The following is a 16,269-nucleotide window of genomic DNA, read 5'->3' on the forward strand; positions in this document are numbered from 1 at the left end:
AGACCCTCTGTGGCCAAGCATGGGGATTGCGGTGTTTTATCAACCCCTTTAATCATATTTTATTCCAATGTCAGAGGTACGTTCTTCACTCAGAGAGTAGTAAGGGCATGGAATGCCCTGCCTGCAGCAGTAGTGGACTCGCCTACATTAAGGACATTTAAATGGTCATTGGATAAACATATGGATGATATTGGAATAGTGTAGGTTAGATGGGTTTTAGATTGGTTTCACTGGTCGGTGCAACATCGAGGGCCGAAGGACCTGTACTGCGCTGTAATGTTCTATGTTCTAAGTTTTCAGTTTCCTTTAGGATTCAGTTTATTTTAATGCTATATCCCATTAAGGGGCTGCCTTTTCATTTTTCCCTTAATTTGTTAACTTAGTTTAATTGTTTCACTCCAAAATAATATAACCTTGTTACTGTCGCAAAAGAAAACATGAGAAAATGATAAAATAAGATAACAGAGTAGTATTAACTGAACTTCAAAAACGTCATTGCTGCAATACCATTGCCACAATTAGAATAGAAACTGGAAGGATTTTCTTAGTGTTATATTTCTCTTTCTTAGAAAATTGGTTATAACGTTAATAGAGGTGAGTCTGTCTCCCATGGAGTTGCACATAGGCTACACAGAGTAGTCTTCAAGTGACAGCTGAACGGGTCACACAGAAATGATTCAATCTCCATTCTGAAAGTTATGTTTTATCTCTATTTTTCATCCCTGTGTCACCTGCCAACATAAGATGGCAGTCTGCGCATGCCAACAAGTCCGCACACGCATGGGAATCTATTGACCTCATTTAGTGGTGCCCAGACCACCAACATCAGTTTACACAAGCGCAGACCTCTGCACAATTAAGGGCTGCAGAGTGTGGTGATGTCAGGAGGACCGCACATGCCCAAATTTCAAAACTCGGCAGTTCCCGGGGAGAGTGTTAACCAGCATGGGGCGTCAATAGGGAATGTTGGGTAATATTTATGGGGGTCCCTATCACTCCTCCTCTCCTTTGGCAAATCTTATAACTACAATAACTCTTCACAATAAAATTTTATCTCCTGTTTCATGTTTTTGGCACACTATTTGTGTCAATCCTTTCCCCCATTGTAAATTCTAAAATTCAAACCTATAATGAAAGCTGTCTATGTAAACTTGTCACACTGGCAGGGCATCCATCCCTTCTCAATGCTTGCTTATGTAATGGCTAACAGGATCAAGTTCCTGTCGCCAAATCTTTCTCCAGGATTGATGGACAGTAGACAATGTACAATTTTCACATTGACACCCAACAATTTACGATAGCTCCTTGTTCCACAGTCAACTCTGCGATTATTCCTTGCAAACATGCACGTTTTTCAAGCTAACTAGCTATATGAATTCTGCTTACAAGCAACATGCTGGTATCCATGACGGAGAGACTGCAGAGTCTTGCCTTAAACCTGAACTTTCCTTTATGCGTGTTATAATTTAAATAATCCACAACGGACGTGGACATATTAATACAGTTTCACATTTCTTTCTGAGTGGCATTTAAAAGGACACTGTCACCCAGCAGTGATGGTTTCAGCAGCGCCATCTTAGGTCCTGGCCGCAGCCTACTCAAGCACTCCAAATGACATCACAGAGTGACATACTCAAAGTGTGCATGCTCAGAGTATACACGGTGTTGGCAGGAAATGCAGCCTAGACTTGTACATGGAATTTGTAATGCTATTGATCAATATTAGCCAAACGTACATCAGGTTATGCGCCAGAGAAGCTGATTTTCCACAATGCTAGCTGATGAGGTGGGTGGCACTAGACTGAGGCACAACAGCACCACCACTGGTAAGAGGATGCCATTACAGTGTGACAAGTTTACATAGACAGTCTTCATTATAAGTGTGAATTTTAGAATTTACAATGGGGGAAAGGATTAACACAAATGTTGTGCCAAAAAAAGGGAAACAGGAAATAAAATTTTGTTGTGAAGAGTTATTGTAGTTATAAGATTTTTTGGCATATTAGAGATAAATAGCACAGGCAGGTGACTCATTGCAATTATTAAATATACTGATATATCTCCTGTGGCATTGTCCAAGGAATTTGAAGAATGGAGCTTGAGTGATGAAGGAGCAGATGGGATGTTAAAATCAGTCATAAAAGATTCAAAAACAGGTTCAACAATTGCAGGAATTTCAGAACAGAGAACTTGCAGCAGGAAAGAGGAATTCATAGTCAGTGCTGAGACCTGAGCTCACGCAAAATGGGTGACAAACTGTTATGTATTTAAGTGGTTTCATGATTGCTTTAAGAGCTGGTCACATGATAGTTGGTGATGTCATTGGGGCGTTTCATTGGCTCCTGCTCAGTTTCAGTCTCTATTCTGTACAGGCAACAGCTCTTTCAATAAACCCCTTGTTGTTTTGAATCTATGGGCGGGATTTTCCGCCCGCGCTCGCCCCAAAACCAGAAAATCCTGCCTGAGATCTATGACCTTTGCCTGGTCCATGTCCCGCCTGCTATGATTCCCATGGTGGGCGGGATGGGAAGATTCCACACTAAGGGCCCTACTTTACCATTTTAATTCGGAGTGCTGGGCAGACTTGAAACTGGGAATGTTTCAGATCCGACTTTTGTACCCGTTCTCAGGCGCCCCCATATGCACTCTGCCTGAAAAAATAACAGCAATTCTGAATCGCGCTGCAGAAGCCTGTGGGCGGGGCTTATTGCGCCCAAAATCTTGCAGCTCCGATCGACGCCTCCAACTGCACATACGCAGACAAAAAAAAGATAGAATGCGGCTCCCCTGCCACATCGTTCCCGGGGCCGGATAATGCCTACCCCAGACCCTTGCAGACATTGTCCCAACCCCACAACATTACTGACTCCCTTATCCCCCCTCCCCCCCCTTCCCCCCACCGATCTCTGGCAGAATGGCAGTGGACCCCCCTTCCCTCTCACTGATCACAGGCAGAGTGGCAGCAGACCCCCCCCCCCCCACTTCCACTCCACTGATCTCAGGCAGAGTGGCAGCGTAACCCCCCTCCCCACCCCCCTCACCCACCGATCTCAAGCAGAGAGCCGTTGGACACTCGGCACTTACCTCCCCACTAGCTGGAGTACCCAAACTGGACTTTTGTGGAGTGTGTCTGTTTCGCATCGATTCTGGATGGGCGAACGTGGTGGTAGAGGGGAAAGTGCCGGTGAGGTTGGGTGTGCAGCCCATTGAGTCAATTTAAATGCATGGAAATGCATTTAAATGGCCGTCGCCCCCGTTTCGGGCGCGGTCCCGATTGCAGCCATTTTTGGGCCTTGGTAAAGGGAGAACTGGCACGGAGGCACGGATCGCGCTACTCACCTCATGCCCGACTTTACCAAGTTTTCGCGCCAGAAAACGGGCGCAACGTGATGGTAAAATTGGGCCCTATGTGTGCAAAACACATCTTTTTCTTTTTGTGTAAAACCCACAACCCTTCACATAGTTAGGACATTACAAAAAAAAAAATTGGTGACGAGGGTGGAATTTTGTTTCATATAGAACAGGGGTAGCATGGTGACATAGGGGTGGCACGGTGGCACAGTGGTTAGCATTGCAGCCTCAAAGCGCCAGGGACCTGGGTTCAATTCCAGCCTTGGGTGACTATGTGGAGTGTCTACATGTGTTTCCTTTGGGTGATCTGGTTTCCTCCTACTGGGGAAAGATGTGCAGGTTAGGTGGATTGGCCATGCTAAATTGTCCCTTAGTGCCCAAAGATGGGTAGGTTAGGTGGATTAGTCATGGTGAATGATCTGGATTACAGGGACAGGATGGGGGAGAATGTATAAGATGCACTTTCGGAAAGTCGGTGCAGACTCAATGGGCTGAATGGCCTCCTTCTCCACTGTAGAGAATCTATGGAGAAAAGGTCCTAAGTTAAGAAGGAAACACAGTGTGGGTCCTCGCTTCGAATATTAGAAGGCTGGGGAAAATCAGCAACAAGAGGTTTATTGAAGGAGCTGTTGCCTGTACAGAGAGGAAACCGAAACTAAACAGGAGCCTGTGAAACGTCCCAAAGACATCACCATCAAACCATGCCACCAGTTCTCTAAAGCAATCATGCAACCTCTTAAATATACAACACGAACCCAATAGATGGAGATCTGAGTCAGCACACCCCACGTTTGGGGAGAGATAGATCAGGGATTCCCATTATAAATGGTGCTTTAAAAATCATCAAAACAGAAAGTCAAATTTTCACACAATATTTTGACTATAACAGATTGCGTGATGTAGATAATATAGTAAATATAATTTGAGGAAAACTGTAGAAAGTGGCTTGGGTTATCAGTGGGATCCACAGCACAGAAACAGGCCATTCACCCAACTGTTCTATGTCTGTGTTTGTGATCCACTCAAACCTCTCATGCCTCTTCATCTAACCCTATCAGCATATCATCCTATTCCTTTCTCTCTCTCATATGTTTATCCAGCTTCCCCTTAAATACATCAACGCTATTTGCTCAACTACACCCCAGGGGATGCCACATTCTAACCACTCCTTTGGTAAAAGAAGAATTAACATATACTAAATACATAATTACAACTATGTGAAGCATCACAAGCCTCGTTGTACCTTCTTGTCAATTGATGTTGTCGTTCTGCGTTATGAGAATCACAGCCAGTTGCTGAGGCAGCTTCCGGAACATCAGGTCTACGCTGCCTCCTGCAGTCATTAACATTCTCCTCACAGCACTCCATCCCAGCCATGGAATGTACAATCAGATCCAATTTAATCACTTCAAAATCGGTATTATGCCATCATTTGGGTGGATCTTCCGTGGAAACCCCCATCTCATATATTCCTAGGATGCCCTGATGTAAGGAAAATTGTTACCACTTTTCATAGTATAATCTGCTTGAAATCAGCTTTGCGTATAACAGGAGTGTACGCGAAAGCGAGATGCAATAGAATGTAAAAGATGTATGAGACAGAAAGAGGGTATATGGCCCATCATGCCAGACGTAACTTGGGGGCGGCACAGTGGTTAGCAATGCTGCCTCACAGCGCCAGGACCCAGGTTCAATTCCGGCTTCGCGGTCACTGTCTTTGTGGAGTTTGCACATTCTCCCCATGTCTGTGTGGGTTTCGTCTAGGTGCTCCGGTTTCCTCCCACAGTCCAAAGATGTGCGGGTTAGGTGGATTGGCCATGCTAAATTGACCCTAGTGTCAGGGGGATTAGCAGGGTAAATAGAGGGTTACGGAAATAGAGCCTGGGTGGGATTGTGGTTGGTGCAGACTTGATGGGCCGAACGGCCTCCTTCTGCACGGTAGGGATTCTATGATAACAGAGTGATCCAGACTCGCCTCACTTTCCAGTGCCTGGCCCTGTAGATTACAACTCTCCAAGTGCACATCGCAGTAATGTTTAAATGCGATGAGGGTTTCAGCTCCTTTCAGGCGTTGAGTTTTAGACCTCCACCACCCTCTGGGTGAAAATAATTCTCCTCAAGTCCCCTCTAATCCTTCGACTGATTGCTTTAAATCTATGCCTGCTGGTTATTGACCTCTCTGCTCAGAGAGAGAGCAAAAAGGCAATATTTACTTGTCACCATCTGAGCCTCATAATCTATTTAAATATTTGATGTTTCATTAAAATCACTCAATGGCTGTATTTAGTTCCCTCCCCAGCACTCATTACACCACTGTATACCTCTCTCACTCTATTGTGGGAAAGTGCAGAATCTAATGCTGATTTCTGTTACTTAGTATTCAAGGTTGTTGCCGGGATATATGCAGGAGGCTCTTGGTGGGAAACAGCTGCATATGCTTTTTCCGTAAGTGATGAAGATCGCTTCTCCCTTGGGAATGGAATTAAGCCCACTGCAGCTTCCCATCTTTTATAAATAAACAATGTATTTAAAAGAAAACTTGGAAGAGTGAGATTTAAATTGAACTTTTCAACTTGATGCAGATTTGGTAATGGTGGGTATCTTTCCTGAATTAAGACATATCGGCGGGAATTCTAACTTCCCCCCCCCGCCCCACCCCCAACCCACCCCAAAACCAGAAGGGTCCTCTTTAAAAATGTGGGCCAGAATCTTGTGGCCATTCACGCTGCCGGGATTTCCCATCCCGCCGCAGTGAACAGAGATTTGGCTGGCCACCAAATTCTCTGACCTCGCTGCAGCGGGAGTGTGGCGTGAATGGTGGGTAAGATCGTGCCTGTGGTCTTTGATGCCACCATTGGGGCGGCACGGCGGCACAGTGGTTAACACTGCTGCCTCACAGTGCCAGGGACCCGGGTTCGATTCCTGGCTTGGATCACTGTCTGTTCTCCCCGTGTCTGCATGGGTTTCCTCCGGGTGCTCCGGTTTCCTCCCACAGTCCGAAAGACGCGCTGGTTAGGTGGATTGGCCGTGCTAAATTCTCCCTCAGTGTACCCGAATAGGTGCCGGAGTGTGGCAACTAGGGGAATTTCATAGTAACTTCATTGCAGTGTTAATGTAAGCCTACTTGTGACACTAATAAATAAACTTTGGGCCCATTCCAGCCATTTTTACTGAGGCATGAGCAAGTAACAGTGGAAGCTTCATGGCTGGACTAAACCTGTCGGAACAGTAGCCAGGCCCAAGGGAGGGAGGGCAAGGTAAGCTTTTTTTTAATACCATTTACTTCTGGGCCAGGCACAAGAGGAGTGGGAGCAGAAAAGCAATGGGGCCTGGCCATTAAGCACCATCCAAGCCTCTCAGCTGTCAGTTGGACAAGCTTAGCTGTGAGTCCAGCTGGGTGTATGAATCAATCTCACTGTTTCAAACGGAAGAATGGGGGGTGAAAATTGTTCCCCCAAAATTCAATTATTCATGCTGTCCAGAAAGGTTAATACTTTGTATTAACCAAAACTTGACTTGTACAAAGTTTGTGGGATAATGTGATAGGATGAACAATGGAGTTCACATTGGCAATTTAAATTAAACCTCAGAGGCCGGTGTCCCGTCACCAGATTCCCTTTATTTATAAACATATCTCCACTCCTAAGAGTGCTTTAGGTACAAAGTCAGGATCCAGAGTGCCATTAGCCCTGACATTCCTCATTATATACACAGGTGAGTCTCCCTGATTGAGCAGGCAATCATTACCTCCATCAGGGAGCTCATACTCCAAGAGGCCCACCGCATGGGCCTCATTGAGGTCATCATAGCAATGGAATGTCTTCCTAAGGTCTTAATCTTTCAGAATTGGACAGAGTTCAGCAATTTGATACCTCGTATCTCGGTTTGAAACCACTGTAAGAGTTAAAATACTACAGAAGCATGAATAAAGCAGACAACCCAACTTGCACCAATTAAACAATCTTTTTACTTCAATGCAACAAAATGCTTCAATATTCTCATTCCTTTTTCCACCCCCAGATTCCATTAACTAAAGTTATACGCCGCCCAAGGTTTCTCCAGGCATGTTGGACTTGCAGCCCACTGCTGTGACATGAATCTAAGTGGATGAATTAACTGAAGAAAATAATTGCCAGTTGCCGTTGTACTTGTTTCCAGCCTGTTCTGCCTCCGTTGACAGATCTGTCAATCAAATCCACCTTCGGAGACAAAGAAACTGCGACTGAGGTACCTCATTTGAAGCTGATTTTGCACCTCTGGGACAAAGCAAATCTGCTTCAGTAGCTAACTCTTCCAACTGGGACAACATTTACAAATAAGGCTCAGATTTCATCCTACCGTAGCAAACACCCGCAAAAGGAAGATGTCTGCTGAAGAAAATCAATATGAACAGAGGTGAGGTACATCTCTTTGAAGAAAGATATCACTTGTGCATTCCTCGCTGCCTTCAATACACTATAGCCAAAGAATTTTATTCGGGATTTGCAACCGAAGTCCCATTTGAAATTTATCACGGTACTTGTCCTAGCTAGAATTTGACATTCAAAGCGAAAGTGCTCATAACATGGAGTGATTCTTGCCCAGAGTGTATGTTGCAGTTTTCCATTAAAAACAAAGACCAGCACCTTTCCGAGTTCTATTCCCAACAAGGCTGGGAATGCTGGAACACATACTGCCCCATGTAGACTTTCTTAGGAATTGAGACAGAATCACTCAAAGAACAAAGAACAATACAGCACAGGAACAGGCCCTTCGGCCCTCCAAGCCTGCACTGCTCATGTGCCCACGAGACCATTCTTTTGTATCCCTCTATTCCCAGTCTGTTCATGTGGTTATCTAAATAAGTCTTAAACGATCCCAGCGTGTCCACCTCAATCACGTTGCTTGGCAGTGCATTCCAGGCCCCCACCACCCTCTGTGTCAAATACGTCCCCCTGACATCTGTGTTGAACCTTGCCCCCCCTCACCTTGAACCCGTGACCCCTTGTGTTCGTCACCTCCGACCTGGGAAAAAGCTTCCCACTGTTCACTCTATCTATGCCCTTCATAATTTTATACACCTCTATTAGGTCACCCCTCATCCTCCGTCTTTCCAGGGAGAACAACCCCAGTTTACCCAATCTCTCCTCATAGCTAAGACCCTCCATACCAGGCAACATCCTGGTAAACCTGCTCTGTACTCTCTCCAAAGCCTCCACGTCCTTCTGGTAGTGTGGCGACCAGAACTGGACGCAATATTCCAAATGTGGCCTAACCATCGTTCTATACAGCTGCAACATCATATGCCAACTTTTATATTCTATGCCCCATCCAATAAAGGCAAGCATGCCATATGCCTTCTTCACCACCCTCTCCACCTGTGCTGCCACTTTAAGGATCTATGGACTTGTACACCCAGGTCCCTCTGTGTGTCTATCCTCCTGATGGTTCTGCCATTTATTGTATAGCTCCCCCTTACATTAGATCTACCGAAATGCATCACTTCACATTTATCTGGATTAAATTCCATCTGCCATTTCTCCGCCCAATGTTCCAGCCTATCTATATCTTGCTGTATTCTCTGACAATGTTCATCACTATCCGCAACTCCAGCAATCTTCGTGTCATCCGCAAACTTACTGATCACACCAGCTACATCTTCCTCCAAATCATTTATATATATCACAGACAGCAGAGGTCCCAGTACTGAGCCCTGCAGAACTCCACTAGTCACAGACCTCCAACCGGAAAAAGACCCCTCCACTGCTACCCTCTGTCTTCTATGGCTAACATGATGTGGAGATGCCGGCGTTGGACTGGGGTGAACACAGTAAGAGTTTTAACAACACCAGGTTAAAGTCCAACAGGTTTATTTGGTAGCAAATACCATTAGCTTTCGGAGCGCTGCTCCTTTGTGACGAAATGTGCATATATCCTATCTCTAAAAATCTTCTCCAACAACTTCCCTACCACGGACGTCAAGCTCACCGACCTATAATTATCCGGGTTATCCTTGCTACCCTTCTTAAATAACGGGACCACATTTGCTATCTTCCAATTCTCTGGGACCTCACCTGTGTCCAGTGAAGAGACAAAGATTTCTGTTAGAGGCCCAGCAATTGCATCTCTCGCCTCCCTGAGGAGTCTAGGATAGATGCTATCCGGTCCTGGGGATTTGTCTGTCTTAATGTTTCCTAAAAAACCTAACACTTCCTCCCTTGTAATTGAGATTTTTTCTAACGGGTCAACACATCTCTCTAAGACACTACCAGTCAACATGTCACTCTCCTTTGTGAATGTCCCTCTCCTAGAACTACATCCATGCAGCACTGTGTATATATATTCCATTGAGGAAGAAAGACTCTTCCGGATGGATAGAGCATTCCTTGCTAACTCAAGAAATCAACGGTGGCATCATATTGAAAGAAATTTTGTGCAATTTTGCAAAGGTTACTGGTAGGGCAGAAGTCATAAACTTATAATTTTATCATTTATATAAAGAAGAAATAAATTTTAGAAGCCATCAAAGGCTGATTAAAAATAACAAAGGGAATAATTGGAGTATGAGAGAAATAGAATGGACATAGAATTCCTACAATACAGAAGGAGGTCATTCGGCCCATCGAATCTGCCCCGATGCACCAACAGAGGATCTTACTGAGGCCCACCCAAAGAACAAAGAACAGTACAGCACAGGAAACAGGCCCTTCGGCCCTCCAAGCCTGTGCCGCTCCTTGGTCCAACTTGACCAATCGTTTGTATCCCTCCATTCCCAGGCTGCTCATGTGACTATCCAGGTAAGTCTTAAACGATGTCAGCGTGCTTGCCTCCACCACCCTACTTGGCAGCGCATTCCAGGCCCCCACCACCCTCTGTGTAAAAAACATCCCTCTAATATCTGAGTTATACTTCGCCCCTGTCACCTTGAGCCCGTGACCCCTCGTGAACGTCACTTCTGATCTGGGAAAAAGCTTCCCTACCTATCTATCCCCTTCATAATCTTGTACACCTCTACCCGCACCCTATCCCCGTAGCCCCACGCATTCACCCCACTAATCCCCTAAGCTACACATCCATGGACATGAAGGGGCAATTTAGCATGGCAAGAAATATAAGAACAGACAGTAAAATCTTTTACAGTATATGAGAAGGGAAAAAACGAATGGGAAACAAAATGGCAGAGACTCTAGCGTCTTGTCTTTTGAAAATTCTGGACCAGGCCTTGCAGCCAGCACGGACTTGAGCACATCCAAGACTCTGATAATCACTTCTTGGCTGAGGAGCAGGTACATTTTGGAAATAATGCTCTTGAATTGCATGGCAGTGTTCTGGGAGCCTTCAGGATGCACTGGAGGTTTCAGGGTGGAGAGGGTTGGGTGCCTGCTCACTTCCAACCAACTGCCCATTAAATTCCTTGAGGAGTTTGTTAATGGAAAGGGTAAGAATCATAGAATCCATACAGTGCAGAAGAAGGCCATTCGGCCCATCGAGCCTGCCCACACCCTATCCCTCTAACCCCATGATTTTACCCTGCTAATCCCCCTGACACAAAGGGGCAATTTGGCATGGCCAATCCACCTAACCTGCACATCTCTGGACTGTGGGAGGAAACCGGAGCACCTGGAGGAAACCCATGCACAGCTGTTGGATTGAACACAAGAAACAATGAAATACGTTTAAGATGAAACTTTTTGGCCATTGGTTTTGTATCAGATCAGACGTCGCACTTTTCGCCATTTGGTTGTGCACTGTGAGACTAATGACACTCAGGTGTGTTGACTCCTCTCTCCTGCAAAACAGTGGCAGGCATTATCATGGCTGCCATCTGCATTTGACACACATACTCTGCTCCCACCTCCTGGTACAGCTCAGCGCCACCAACTCAGTGCCCAGCTGACCGCCAGCCCAATTAAGACATAGGCACTCGACGATTGCGACGCAGATGTGGTGAGGGATTGGGTCCCAGAAATTATCCAGGTGTCATGCCTCCCACCGCAATTGAAAATCAAGCCCTTTAACTCGCTCCAAGTTCCATTTGCTTAGTGACCTGTAGTTGGCAACATCTGTAAAAATCTTTATTTTCAAATCCTACGCTGGCCTCTTCTTCCTCCAATCTTCAAATGCTCTGGACACGCCGCGTCTCTCCAATTCTGGCCCCTTCGCTTTGCTTCCAACAGCTGCTGCGAGAGATGGTGGCACAGTGGTAATGTCACTGGGCTCATAAGCCCAGGCTAATTCTCCAGGGAAATGGGTTCAAATCCCACCATGCAAGATAGTGGATTTAACATTTAGTGGGCAGCATGGTGGCACAGTGGTTAGCACTGCTGCTCACAGCACTAAGGACACAGGTTCGATTCCAGCCTTGGGTGACTGTGTGGAATTTGAATCTTCTCCCCATGTCTGCGTGGGTTTCCTCCGGGTGCTGCGGTTTCCTTCTTGCAGGTTAGGCGGATTGGCCATGCTAAATTGACTATTAGTGGCCAAAGAAGCATAGGTTAGGTAGATTAGCCATGGTATATGTGTGGATTTACATGGGTAGGGCGCAGGGGATGTCTTGGGTGGGATGCTCTTTCTGAGAACCGGTGCAGACTCGATGGGCCAAATGGCCTCTTTCTGCACCGTAGGAAACCTATGGTTCTTTGGGTCTGTTACAATTGCTAGGAGCCTTTCAGCTTCATCCTCCGTTACTTCAATGCCAGGTATGGAATCAAAATTAAAATTCTTATTGGTTTCAGATCTCTCTGTGATCTCATCACTCTCTATCCCTCTAATTTCTTCCAGTCGTACGCCCTGCAGGAACCCTGAGTTCTTCCAATTCCGTTCTCCTGTGTGTCTCTGACTTTCATTGTGCCATCATTGACAGCTGTGCTTTCAGCTGCTGTTGAATTCCTCTTTACCTCATTATTCTCCTTTAAGATGTTTCTGCAAATCCACCTCTTTGAACAAGTTTCTGAATGTTGTCTTCATGAGTACTGGAATGCAGGATTGAAGCACGTGGAATGAATGAAAGTTCGAGGACAGCGATCTTCCATTGTGCCAACATCAAACCTGTAAAACTTAATCACATAGGAACAAATTCCTTACAATGGGGCTTGCACAGATCGTTACTGAACACAGAAAAATGACTGAGAGCTCCAATCCTTGTCTTGAATCAAAATCTTTGCAGGTTTGGTGGTTAAACAATGGGAGGCAATGTGTCTGGAGTTCTGGAGGAGTGTCGTATTGTAATCCTGAACCTTCTTTGTCTGTCCCCTAACCCTTTCTTTGCTTCACAAAATTTGCCTGGGTTTAAAATTGCACTCAATGCACAGCAGTGAGGCAAAGTTGAAAGCCAGCTCAACTTGTAGCACTCCATTATTCCCCTAGATCTTGCCATCCAGACAGCCAGTATATATCTCCAGCTTCTAGGGGTTCCTCAGACTGAGGGTGTTTGCTGTTTAGACAACTCTCATGGGTCCCTGCCAGCTGGCTGCCTACTCCAGTTCCCGTCTGCTCTCCGCAGGCACCGACATAGGCCTCAGGCTGATGTCTCTCTCTCTGCTCTTGCTTCAGACTGCATCTCATTGCCTCTGCCATCCCAAAATGTTCATGGACATCATTCCCTGAACCGGAGGGGCCCATGTGCTCTCGCCCACCATTGCCAACTACTGATGGGGACCTGGCCAACAGAAATTCCCAGTAGCCACGGGGAATGCCCTGCAGAAGCCAGGGACTGGCATCCAGTAATGCACCCGAGTTGGAAGCAGGAAGGCAGGTCCCAGCATGACTCCCCTGTGACATCATCACTTAATGTCAAGGTAGGTTTAATCCTCTTCTGAGGGGAGTTTAGTATGTTTAAGATGCTATAAAATCAGGGTAGATGGCATCGACTGACAAGGGACCAGGATGACTTCCTGAGAAGCTTTCAGAGTTGCAGGAGCTGAAGGATGTGGAGGTCAATGGCAGGGGTCGAGCTCCGATGACCTCGATGCAATGCCATTAGTAGTCCAATCACCTCACATGAGTGGTTAAGTTCAGCAAATGTGTCTTCAAATACCATATCCCACCAACGCCACCACTAGCTTCACACCCTTTTCTCATTTGCTCGTAAGATAGGGTGTCAATGGCATTTAATTCCCATCCCTGAGGAATTGGTGATGAGATATTTTCTTGAGTTGCTGCAGTCTGTGTGGTTAAGGTACTCCTGCAGTTCTGTTCCGGGTGGGGGGGGTTGTCGTTACTGAATTTTAATCCAGCAATGAATAAAGTAAATAAAATAAAGTTTATTTATTAGTCACAAGTAGGCTTACATTAACACTTCAATGAAGTTACTGTGAAAATCCCCTAGTCGCCACACTCCGGCACCTGTTCGGGTACACTGAGGGAGAATTTAGCATGGCCAATGCATCTAACCAGCATGTCTTTGGACTGTGGAAGGAAACCCACGCAGGCATAGGGGGAACATGCAAACTCCACACAGGCAGTGACCCAAGCTGGGAATCGAACCCGGGTCCCTGGTGCTGTGAGGCAGCAGTGCTAACCACTGTGCCACCGTGCTGACCCAATTATGTAGGAACGATGATATATTTCCACATCGCCATCGTGTGTGACTTGGACTTGATGTCTCCTGCAAGAGAGAGGAAAACGTGTCAGTGAGTGTGTGGTACGATAGATTTGGGTGGTACGATTGCCAGGGTTGATAAGCTGGCAGTGTGCAGGGCGTGGGATATGAATGTTGGTAGTGGTTTTCCAATACACCTGCTTCCCTTGTTCTTTGGGGCAGTAAAGGGCATTGGGAGGTGCGGTCAAAGAAACCTTGTGAGTTGCAGCCTCGCAGCTTATATATGTTGTAGCCACAGTGTGCTGGTGTTGACGGGGGTGAAGGTTTAAGCTGGCAGCTGGGGTGTCAGCCAAGCAAGCTGCTTTGTCCAGGATGATCTACAGTTGTTGGAGCCACACTAATTCAAGAAAATGGAGAGTATTCCATCAGCCTCCTGATTCATTTTGTGTATTTGGTGGACAGGCCTTACAAAGTTTGGAGGTGCATCCGCACCACTACACACATATGTGCGTGCACAGATGCACACATGCATGCACACATGTATACATGCACACACAACACTCCCTGTCATACTTCCATCTCTCTGGCAGGAGGAAGGGACAGACACTGTCCTCACCCCCATAGATGAGGCAGTGTTCACCATCATTAGAACATAGAACATAGAAAACCTACAGCACAAACAGGCCCTTCAGCCCACAAGTTGCGCCGGTTGTGTCCCTACCTACCTAGGCTTATGAATAGACTTACCTATAACCCTCAGTCCTATTAAGTCCCATGTACACATCCAGAAGTCTCTTAAAAGACCCTATCGAGTTTGCCTCCACCACCACTGACGGCAGCCGATTCTACTCACCCACCACCCTCTGAGTGAAACACTTACCCCTGACATGTGGCAAATAGTGACCACAATTCTGTTAGCTTTAGGATAGTGATGGAAAAGGATGAGTGGTGTCCCAAGGGTAAGGTGTTGGATTGGGGGAAGGCTAACTTTATTGGGATAAGGCAGAAATTGGCAGCTCTTGATTGGGAGAGGCTGTTTGAGGGTAAATCCACATCTGGTATGTGGCAGTCTTTTAAGGAACGGTTGTTAGGGCTACAGGACAAGCATGTGCCTGTAAAAAAGAAGGATAGGAAGGGTAGGATTAGGGAACCGTGGATAACCAGGGAAATTGAGGGACTGGTCAAAAGGAAAAGAGAGGCGTATGTTAGGTCCAATCAGCTAAAAACGGAGGGAGCTCTGGAGGAGTACAATGAAAGTAGGAAAATACTCAAACGGGGAATTAGAAGAGCAAAAAGGGGTCACGAAATGTTCTTGGCAGACAGGATTAAGGAGAATCCAAGGCATTTTATTCATATGTTAGGAACAAAAGGGTTGTTAGGGAAAAAATCGGACCTCTCAGGGACAAAAGTGGGGACTTATGCTTGGAGCCCAAAGAGGTAGGGGAGATCCTAAATGAATACTTTGCGTCGGTATTCACAAAGGAGAGGGATGTGTTGACTGGGAGTGTCTCGGAGGGGAGTGTTGAACCGTTGGAGAAAATCTCCATTACAAAGGAGGAAGTGTTAGGTTTGTTAGAGAATATAAAGACTGACAAATCCCCAGGGCCTGATGGAATCCATCCAAGGCTGCTCAGGGAGACGAGAGGTGAAATCGTTGGGCCTCTGACGCAAATCTTTGTCTCGTCACTGAACACAGGTGAGGTCCCAGAGGATTGGAGGATAGCCAATGTGGTCCCGTTATTTAAGAAGGGTAGGAAGGATAACCCGGGTAATTATAGGCCGGTGAGCTTGACGTCCGTGGTGGGGAAGTTGTTGGAGAAGATTCTTAAAGATAGGATGGATGCGCATTTAGAAAGGAATAAACTCATTAACGATAGTCAACATGGTTTTGTGAGAGGGAGGTCATGCCTCACTAACCTGGTGGTGTTTTTTGAAGAAGTGACCAAAATGGTTGACGAAGAAAGGGCCGTGGATGTTGTCTATATGGACTTTAGTAAAGCGTTTGACAAAGTCCCTCATGGTAGGCTAGTGAAAAAGGTTGGATCCCATGGGATAAAGGGGGAGGTGGCTAGATGGGTGGAGAACTGGCTTGGTCATAGAAGACAGAGGGTGGTAGTGGAAGGGTCTTTTTCCGGCTGGAGGCCTGTGACTAGTGGTGTACCGCAGGGCTCTGTATTGGGACCTCTGCTGTTTGTGATTTATATAAATGATCTGGAAGAAGGAGCAACTGGGGTGATCAGTAAGTTTGCGGACGACACAAAACTGGCAGGACTTGCAGATAGTGAGGAACATTGTCAGAGGCTACAGAAGGATATAGATAGGCTGGAAATTTGGGCAAGGAAATGGCAGATGGAGTTCAATCCTGATAAATGCGAAGTGATGCATTTTGGTGGGAATAA

The sequence above is a fragment of the Mustelus asterias genome, chromosome 24 (assembly GCF_964213995.1).
Source record: "Mustelus asterias chromosome 24, sMusAst1.hap1.1, whole genome shotgun sequence".
Classification (NCBI taxonomy): Eukaryota; Metazoa; Chordata; class Chondrichthyes; order Carcharhiniformes; family Triakidae; genus Mustelus; species Mustelus asterias.